This window comes from Theobroma cacao, chromosome 4 (genome assembly GCF_053813885.1).
Source record: "Theobroma cacao isolate CCN51 chromosome 4, ASM5381388v1, whole genome shotgun sequence".
NCBI classification, from domain to species: Eukaryota; Viridiplantae; Streptophyta; class Magnoliopsida; order Malvales; family Malvaceae; genus Theobroma; species Theobroma cacao.
Genome location: NC_142642.1, coordinates 8,802,126 through 8,812,565, shown reverse-complemented (window position 1 = coordinate 8,812,565; position 10,440 = coordinate 8,802,126).

Sequence of the window (10,440 nt, the reverse complement as noted above, 5' to 3'; positions counted from 1 at the left end):
TCGGATATTTACGAATCACAAGAGTTTAAAATATTCGCTCACTCAGAAGGAGCTTAATTTGAGACAAAGGCGATGGTTGGAGTTGATAAAAGATTATGACTTGGTGATAGACTATCATCTAGGAAAGGTGAACGTTGTAGCTGATGCCTTAAGTTGTAAGTCTTCATCGTCTTTAGCAGCACTCAGAGTTATTATTTTCCAGCATTATTAGAGATGAAATCTCTTGGGGTCTAGTTAAGAAATGGTGAGGATGGATCCTTATTGGCAAGCTTCATTGTGCGACCTTCGTTACTTAATCAGATCGAGGACATCTAGAGGTTTGATGATGAGTTAAGAAAAGAAATTTAAAAACTGACCGATGGGGGAGTTAGTGAGTTCAAATTTGGAGAGGATTATGCCTTGATGTTTAGAAATCGAGTTTGTGTTCCTGAGGGAAAGTAGTTGAGATAGGCGATCATGGAAGAAGCCCATTCATCTGCCTATGCATTACATTCCGGAAGCACCAAGATGTATAGGACTATCAGGGAGAATTATTTGTGGCCGGGTATGAAGCGAGACATAGTAGAATTCGTAACAAAGTGTCTCATATGTCAGCAAGTTAAGGCGGAGCATCAGAGGCCAGCAGGTACACTTCAATCTTTACTTATTCCCAAGTGGAAATGGGAGCATGTAACTATGGATTTTGTTTTGGGATTACCGCGGACACAGAGGGGAAAGGATGCAATCTGGGTGATCGTAGATCGGTTGACTAAGTCCGCTCACTTTTTAGCGATCCATAGTACATACTTTATTGAGAAGCTGGCTCAACTCTATATAGATGAGATTGTAAGGCTACATGGAGTTCCCGATTCTATAGTGTCAGACCGAGATCCTCAATTCACTTCTCGATTCTGGCCAAAATTTCAAGAAGTTCTCGGAACCAAATTGAAATTTAGCACTGCTTTTCACCCATAGACGGATGGTCAGTCAGAGAGGACTATCCAAACTATGGAGGATATGTTGAGGGCTTGTGTCATGGATTTTCTTGGGAGTTGGGATAGACACTTGCCGTTAGTGGAATTTGCTTACAACAACAGTTTCCAGTCTAGCATTGGTATGGCACCGTACGAAGCTTTATATGGAAGGAAATGTCGTACTCCACTTTATTAGATTGAAGTGGGTAAAAGAACGTTAGCTAGTGTGGAATTGATCGATCTAACTAATGACAAGATCAAGGTTATACGAAAGAGGCTAAAGGTAGCCCAGGATAGGCAGAAGAGCTATGCAGATAAACGGAGAAAAGACTTGGAGTTTGAAATCGATGATAGAGTTTTTCTTAAGGTTTCTCCTTGGAAAGGTAATAATTTGAATGCTTTGTGGTATTAAGTTTTATTTGATTATATTATTATGGTAAATTATTCGATAATGAAAGGTGTGATTCGATTCGCGAAGCGGGGAAAGCTTAACCCGAGGTATATTGGACCATTCCGAGTCATTGAGAAAATTGGACCAGTGGCTTATCGGTTAGAACTACCTCCGAAGTTAGATTGGATCCATAACATTTTCCATATCTCCATGCTTAAGAAATATGTACCAGATCCCTCTCACATCCTCGAAGCACCTCCGATCGAGTTGCATGACGATTTGAAGTTCGAGATGCAACCTATGAGTATCTTGGATCGAAAGGATCGAGTATTGAGGAACAAGAGTATTTCAATGGTCAAAGTGTTGTGGAAAAGTGCTCGAATTGAGGAAATGACATGGGAAGTAGAGCATCAGATGAGGAACCAATACTCGCATTTATTTGTCGAATCTGGTAAGTGAAATTTTGAGGTCAAAATTTTATTTTAAGGGGGGTAGAATTGTAAAACCCGACTCTATAAACACATGTCATGACATGCATGCACTGAGTAGCATGTTATTACGTTAGGAAAGTTCCTAAGAATAGACGAAACCCGGTATTATACCTAGAAGTACACTTGAGTTGATTTAACCTCGAACTAGTTCAAATAAGAATCGTAGGATGAAATTTAATATTTTACAGTCTAGGAATGAGTAAAAATGATTTTTTGGAGTTCGAGGGTTCATTTAGGGAAAAATTGAAAATTTTGATGTTCAGGGACAAAATCGTCATTTTGCCACCTAAGATAATAATTTGATCATGGAGTGAAATTTTTGACCAAGATTAACTATTTTGAGTATAATTTAATAATAGGAAGTGAAATTTTCAATTTCGGTAATTTTCGAAACATAGGGGCAAAATGATAATTTTATCGTCCCGGGGTCAAAACCGTAATTTTCACCACCCAAAACTTGTCAAAATCATAGGATTTATTTATTTTTGGTATGAATAACTATGGTATGTTAAGTGGTGAAAAATTGAAGTTTAAAGGATGAAATTTTAAAAACGGACCAATGGGAAAGTGACACATGTCATTTTTTTAATGGTTTAATATTATTTTAATGAAAAGTCAGCCCATTTAAATCCCATATTAAGTGCCGGCCGGCCATAAGGAAAGAACAAGAGAGAAAATAGAGAGGAGAGGAAGAAAAGAGAAAAACAAAGGAAAACTAGAAAATTCAAAGGGAAAATCGTGTTTTTCGACCGTTTACACGTCTAACGGTAAGATTTTTCGACTTTAGCTTGATTTCTACCTTTCTTATACCTTTGTTTCCATTTAGCATGCTTGAAAAGAGAGATCAAAAAGTGATATCAAGGGCTGGACGAAATTCAAGGGGCAGGAATTTGAAATTTTTTTGTTTTGATTTTTAGTTAAATTGATAGTTTTAGTTAGTTAAATGTGTATAGAAATCAAATTGGGCAAGAAAACATGAAATTTTCACAATACCCACCCTTGGCTGAATGTTCAATGATGTACAATGATGATGAACTGATTTTTATTCTAAGAGAAATGAAGAGAAAATGATGAAAAATAGTTAAATGTGATAGAAAAACAAAGTGGAAGATTTACCGAATTAATGTCCCATTTTTGGCCGAATTTCTCCAAGGAGGAAAGTGAGCTGATTTTGGTGATTTTAGTGAATTATTGGCTGATATTTAATGGTTAGAAATGTTAGAGAGAAAATGGGACAACTTAGAGCTAAAATGGAACGCGTTAGCAATTTATCGGGTAAAGTGCCAAAAATATGTTAATACCGCGTTTAAGCCGTTTTAGGCTATTGCATTTCATACCATGCATTAGTATAGGATTTAAGTCAATCATATAGAGATTTAACATCAATGTGGTGAATTGGGTAAATTTTGCAATGTGTTTAGGAGGAGAGCCTTCCGGTAAAGGCAAGGAAGTCGTACTCAACGAACAGTAATCGGGGCACCTAAAAAATCAGTTAATTTGTACAAACGGTGAGTAAACTTATTATTATTGTAAATTATCTAGAGTTTATTTTTAAATGATATTTATGGATTTTATGAAATGAAAATGTGATTAAAATGGGATTTTCGATGTTTTAGAAATAAATGTGACAAATAAAAATATATTGTGTTGATTATGAAATTGAGTAATTGGAGGCTGCCAATTATTTTGAAATATATATTTTCCTATGAATGGCTTATGATATATGAGTATATGTGGCTATATTTTATAATTGCATTGGGAATTTATGTAAGCTGTCTTTTACTATGTAGGCTGGGTAAATAAATAAAAGTCACGTTATACTGTCGAAATTTTATTAAAATTGGTGGGTTTAGTCACTGCAGTGACTGGTTTCTGTGGACTACCTATTAGAGGGGCATGGTAAACTCGGTTATATAGTTACTCCGGTAGTAGAGGCGAGGAAGGTAACTCCCGGGGTAGTGTTAGAGCTCACTTCACGTCGAACCCCCACGTGAATGTGTAACTCGGCCAACGCCAAGGAATGGCTTGTTTTAAAAATAAAAATGTGTTTCACATGTAAATATCTTAACAACCTTGGCAGACTCGGTTAGATGCCTCGGCCAAGGTATCCCCGAGGATTAGTTTTGGCTTGAGCCTTGTTTTTAATAAAAGTCAGAAGCCTTAACAATTATTTTGGTAAATTACAAATATTTTATGGTTTAAAGAATAAATGGAAAACGTTATGAAATGCTTTGTGATTTGTTGTTTAAACTTGCCTCCATTTTACTCACTTTTAGATATTTATGATAATGTCTGTTTACTCATTAGGTTTGCAAAATCTCACCCACCTCCTTTCCAAACATTTCAGGTCTGTGGTAGCTTGTAGATACCCGATTTTGTCGAGGATTCCAGCTGACCCCTCTATCTCACAGACAGTAGGTTACTATCACCAACACTTAGTGTATTTACGGGCCACTTGTCATTGTAATTATTATTGTACATTATAACTTTGTAAATTATTGTATGTATAAATTTATTTTACTTTCATGTTATAAAAGATTTTTATACGTGTTTCTATAAATATTGTTTTATATAAAAATGCTATATTTTTGTCTTTGATTTACTTCAGCCGAAAATGACTGAAAATTGTTTAAAACTGATATGTAAGCCTTGCGGGGTTTCGATTGGTATTCCGGGTAATGAGTATCAATTGAAACGTCACGGTGGTTGTCATGGGCTCGAGGAAAGTTCCGGGTCGTGATAGAAAGAGATGGGACAAGTTGGCTTTCCCTAAAATTTGCAGCACATCAATATAAAAATTTATTGTCTTTCTTATTTCCTTACATCAGCCATTTAAGGAGACAAAGAAAAAAGGAGAAAGAGCCAAATTGTGAGAGAGAAAGGAAGAAGTGCTGCCGGCTTGTGAGTGAGGAAGAAAGGAGGGGCTGGTGTTGGTATGAAAGAGCCGGCCAAAACCAAGGAGAAAAGCCGTGGAAGAAAGGAAAGACAGAAAATATATATGTACAAAATTGGAGAGGTAAGAGTTAAATTTTTTTTTTTTAGTTCCGGTTTGGGTATTTTCTAAAGGGAAAAGGTTTGATTTTTTGGAGCTGGTAGAGGAAGTGAGAGCTTGGGTTCTTTGGGTAGCAGTGAGGAGATCCGATTTAGGCAAACAAAAAGACAGAAAGTTAGGTTTTTGTGGTGACCGGAGGGGAAAGGAAGTCTACTGTAGAGAAAGAACGGGTGAGAGAGTATAAAAATGGAATTTTCATTTTAGTGAAACGGTAACATAAATGGAAGAAGAGGGAAAGAAAAGAAAGAAAAGTAAGAGCAGAAGAGAAAAAGAAAAGAGCTCCAAAACAGCACTGTTCCAAAAGGAGTAAAATCACTCCCTTAGTCTTCTGGTGGGCTGCAATAGATTATTTGGGTCATTGCTTGAGCCAAGTGAGGAAGTGTGTAAATGAGAAAAGGTTCTCTGTGGTGACGTATCGGAGGAGATAATGGGTGATTGGTGACTAGGAATAATTATATACATGCACGAGTTAATAGCAAGGTAACGTCCCGCTATTGTGAGATGAGTAGGAGTTGTCAATTTTAAAATTTTCATAATAGTATAAATGTATGTATATTTTATTTTAGATGCAAAATTGTGGATAACATGTGCTGGTAGAAATTTTAAGGAAATGTGAATGCAAATTATTTTCAAAAAATTGTTTTGAATATATAGCTATAAATTATATGTAAAGTGTTTTGAAAATCAGGAAACAAGCCCTTCGCACTATTTTGCCTCAAAATCTGTGCCTTACATTTGTGCAATGTGCATTCATGGTTATATTGCTTATTCACCAAGCAAATTATTGTTTTGAAATTCATGCATAAATATATTTTGAGAAAATGATAGATTTTATCATACCCTGTGTTGAATGCTCTGGAAATAATTTTGAGACGAGCTTTTAAGGACATAACACAATTTTAAAATGGTTTTACAAACCGAGAGATTTGAGAGTAGGTCGGTTGTCACTTCGGTTAAGTGTGACACTCGTGCACGAGTGAGCTCTAGCTAGAGAACCTTTGGGTCACCGACGGGCTGTTAGGCGTGGCGGGAACCACAACTTGTGATATATATATGCATGGCTAGGCCATAAGATGATTACGCAGTTGCAACCGCTTGATTCTTTGATGTTGGCCAACATCGTTGAGATTGCCATAGCATGTGGGATCTAGTGGAGCAAGGCTCTCGGAGGTTATTACGTGGTATCAGGACCACGGATGTTATATGATTTCCTACACAAGACCAAAATCTCTTTGGGTTTTCTGACTCTTATTTCTTGCATGGTGAAAACGAAATTATACGATTTTCTGCAGCTCCCCCTGGTTCTACTGTTATATGAATTTTACCCTCACGTGCGAGGCGATTTGCAAACTGTGTATAAACCTGGTTACTATTTGGTTTCATGGGAGCTTGCCCAACTTTATTGATTTGATTTTAGTATTACATGAGATAATTTTGACTACATAGATCTTTTACGAACACGAGGTTTAAAATGATATTTTACTGATTTAGTTTGAAAATGGTTATTAACCTTCTCGCGGCATAAAAGTTTACTTACTTGATTTGATATACATTATGGTTGATTACAACTTGTAAGAAATTTTCGATATTTTCTTATATATATATGAGGCACAAATCTCCGTTTGAATTAAATATTTTTATCTACTCTTCCAGTTTTTATTATTCAAAATCTCTACCTTATTGCTTGTTTCCCGTCTACGCCCTACTCACGAAGCCGATGATCACTGAGTTTGTGAGACTCACACCCATTTTGTTTCCCCTTTTGCAAATAGGGATCAACATAGCGCGTAATCATCGGCGTGTTCAGTCTACTGAGGATAGGTAAAGGCATCTCTTAGCCACTTCGAGTCGCTCAGCTGTCTAGGGTCGAGTTATATAAAATTTCTAAATGTTACAAGTATTGTTAATTCATGAATATGCATTGTTGAAAACTTTGTGGTTGACATTTAATTGTTATTATGTGAAATGGAATATCAGTATGTATAATCATTGTTATTATTAATCACATACGTACATGAGAGCATATTTAATGAATGTCTCGAGAATTTCAGTAGGCTTGTTTAGGACTTGGTAGGATTTCTCGGAGGTCTCGAACGCCGATAGCAACCGAGGTGGGGTCGTTACACCCATCCATCAAGTCATGGCCTTAAGTGTGCTCAACAAACCATGATCGGTGGATTAGGTAAGTAATTGAGGTTACCAATTGTATCTTTATACAACTCTTAGATCAGCTAGGTGACAACACATTGCCTAAGCACATCATATATATTTCGCCTAGCCTTTGCCTCTAGTTTCATAACAATCAAGTTTCCAAGCATTCAGATTTTATGAAACTAGTTGAGTAAGACCCACCAATAACTCAAACATACTCGTGTAAAAGTGTGACCTTGAGTGTGCTCAACATGTCTCCGATTAAAAGAGCAGCCAGGTTATCTTGCTATATGGTGGAAGGCAACTTGCTCATGCGTGGCATGTGACTCAATATATAATGAAGGATTTTGTTTTCGCCTTTATTAGGGTCTCATCTTTGCATGCATAGCATTTATTAAATCGCATAAAATAAATCTATCACATGTATACTACTTTGCATTGCATAGCATTTATTAAATTGCATAAAATAAATCTATCACATGCACACTACTTTGGATGATTATGGACTTTAACTATACTAATTTCCTTGAGCCATCAAAGGAAACTAGCTTGGTCAAACCTAGGGGATTACATATAAGAATCTTCAAAATTTGCTTGTAATCTCCTTGTCCTTCTTGGCGCCTTGGATCTCCATCGTCAATTTTTCTAAAATTCAATTCCTAATCTACCCTAATTCTAATTACATTTGAATGTAGAAACCTCGAGTTACATTCGAGGGGAGTAAAATAAGGAAAGAATTTTACAAATTGAGATAAAGAGATAAGGCAAGACATGCAAGCCCTATTTCAAAAATACAAAAAATATACATTCAACCATAGCATAATCATATTGGGCCTAAGTCCACAATCATCCACATATATTCATCAATATGAATAAAATTTGAAGACATGTCTCATTCAAATTGTTAATCATATGAGGTATTTGAGATTGGCAATTTTCAACATTTGAATTTTGCCAATTTCAAATTTTTGGGTAACCATTTAATTCTATATATATGGACACTTCTTTCATATATGGTAAGTATTACTAATCAAAATTAGTAATTTATCCATTCCTAATCTACTTAGGATTAGAATTAAATTTTTATTACAAATTACAAATTAAAACATTTTTAATTTGTGCTCCTAAACATTTTACACAACCTATTATTAATCTCATTTAATTAAAGATTGAATGTCTATTATTACCTAATCTTATTAGAAAATAACTTAGACAAATTAATCTTTAAATTTAATGTCAAATTAGAATTATCTTTGTCAAACCCTGTTCTATAAAATAATTATGACGCCATTTACATGCTCAATAGAATGTTTACATATTTAGGAAGTTTGAGAAATCGGTAAAAGACGATATTACCCCTAATGGTATCATTAAGTCGATTAAGCCTCGAACTACTTCAAATAGGAATTTTAAGGTGAAATTGAGAGTTTCACAGTCGAGGGATGACTCAAAATGGTAATTCGGAGTTCGATGATCAATTTGGAGTCAAATTAAAATTTTCACTATCTAAGGGCAAAATGGTCATTTTCCACCTGAGAACAAAATGAAAATTTTGAGAAAATATTTTTTGGCCCCATTTGACTAATTGGAGTATGATTTGAGGTTTAGAAGTGAAAAATTTTAATTCCGGTATAATTTGGAGTATAGGGGCGAAATAGTAATTTTACCATCCTAGGGGCAAAACGGTAAATTTTCACCTCGACACTTGTCAATACCAAGGAATTTTATTCATCATGGAAATGGATAAACATGAGAAATGTGTGGTGGAGAATTAAAGAATTAAAAGTCAAATATTTAAAAAAATAGACCAACAAGAAAATGACAAGTGTCAAGCTTAGAATATATTATTATTTAGCTTAAAAATCAGCATAAATCAGCCTATTTTCTCTCCAAATATTTGGCCAAGCAAGGAAAAGAAGGAAACAAAGGAAGAACAAACCCTAGGTGGAGAATTTCAAGAGAAAAAGTGTGGAAAATCAAGGAAAACAAGTGAAAAAGGTAAGATTTTTCAATTTAAACTTGAAATCTATTTTCCTTAAGCATTTCTCCTTTTCATGGTTAAATTACATGTTTTCATGATGAATTCATGGTTGGTCAAAAAGGGTATGGAGAGAGAAAGATGTTGGATTGAATTGATTTTAAGATATGTTAGTGTTTTTAGTTAGTTTAGCATATTTAGAAACAAAACAACAAGAAAAGAATCCATTTTCCCCATGAACCTTCAATGGCGGAACCCTATGTGAAGTGTAGAAGTAATGAATTGATTTTGTGATCAAGTGAATTGGTTGAAAAATTGATGAAATGATGATTTATGGTGAGAAAATGGAATGGGAAAATTTTTAGTGATAGTGCACCACAATGGCCGAAATTTTCAAGAAGAATTGTGAGGGTTGTTAGGCTGAATTTTAGATTATTGGAATTGTATTTATTGAATTGAAATATTAGAAATCAAATGGAGCAATTTGGAGCCAAATCGGACACAATTGTCATTTAATCGTGTAATAGGCCGAATTAGGTCAGCATCGTATTTAAGCGGTAGTCGGATAAGTTGCATATCATATCATGCATATACACCGAGCCTGAATTGATTTATAATGGTCAAGCATTAATGTGGTGAATTATGTATTGTACATTGTGGATAGGTGGTGAGCAAATTACACCGGTAAAAGTACAAAGATTGTGCTTAAAGACTGGGATTAGGAGTACATCGACTCCTAGAATTGTGAGTAAACTTATTATCATCTTAATTATCTAGAGTAGTTTTATTTAATTGTGTGATTTTATAGAAAATAGATTTAAATGGTAAATTGCTATGTTTTAGGAGAAATTGTGATTTTATAAAATGATTTTATAAATTTTCTGAAAAATTGAACATTGGTTTTGAAAATAGAGTAATTGGAGACTACCTGCTTATGTTATAAATTGTGTTTTAAATTATATGGCTTATAGCAATATGTGAGCATGAATGGCAAAGTTGGTATTTGTATCAAAATTATATATACTATGTATTCAACCTTGAGAGGCTAGATTGTAATAAATTACCATGTCATACGGATAAAGATTTTATAAATCAGGTGGTTGATAAAATAATCCATAATCCCTGCAGTGGAGGTTCTGTGGACCAGCTTAAGAGAGGGGGCACAGAATCAGATAGACCTTACCTCGATCGAAGAGCCGTGTGAAAGGTGTCTTTGGAGGTAAAGATTTGAGTGCACTTCACGTGGACCACCGCGTGAGAGTGAGACTCAGCCAACGCCAAGGCATGGCTAGAATTTCGGATGTAAAGACATTTAACCGCCTTGGTGGTCTCGGTCAGATGCCTAGGCCAAGGCATCCTCGGGAATGATTTTAACAGGAGCCAAGTTTTGTGAGATATATAAGCCATGTTGATTAATTGAGTAA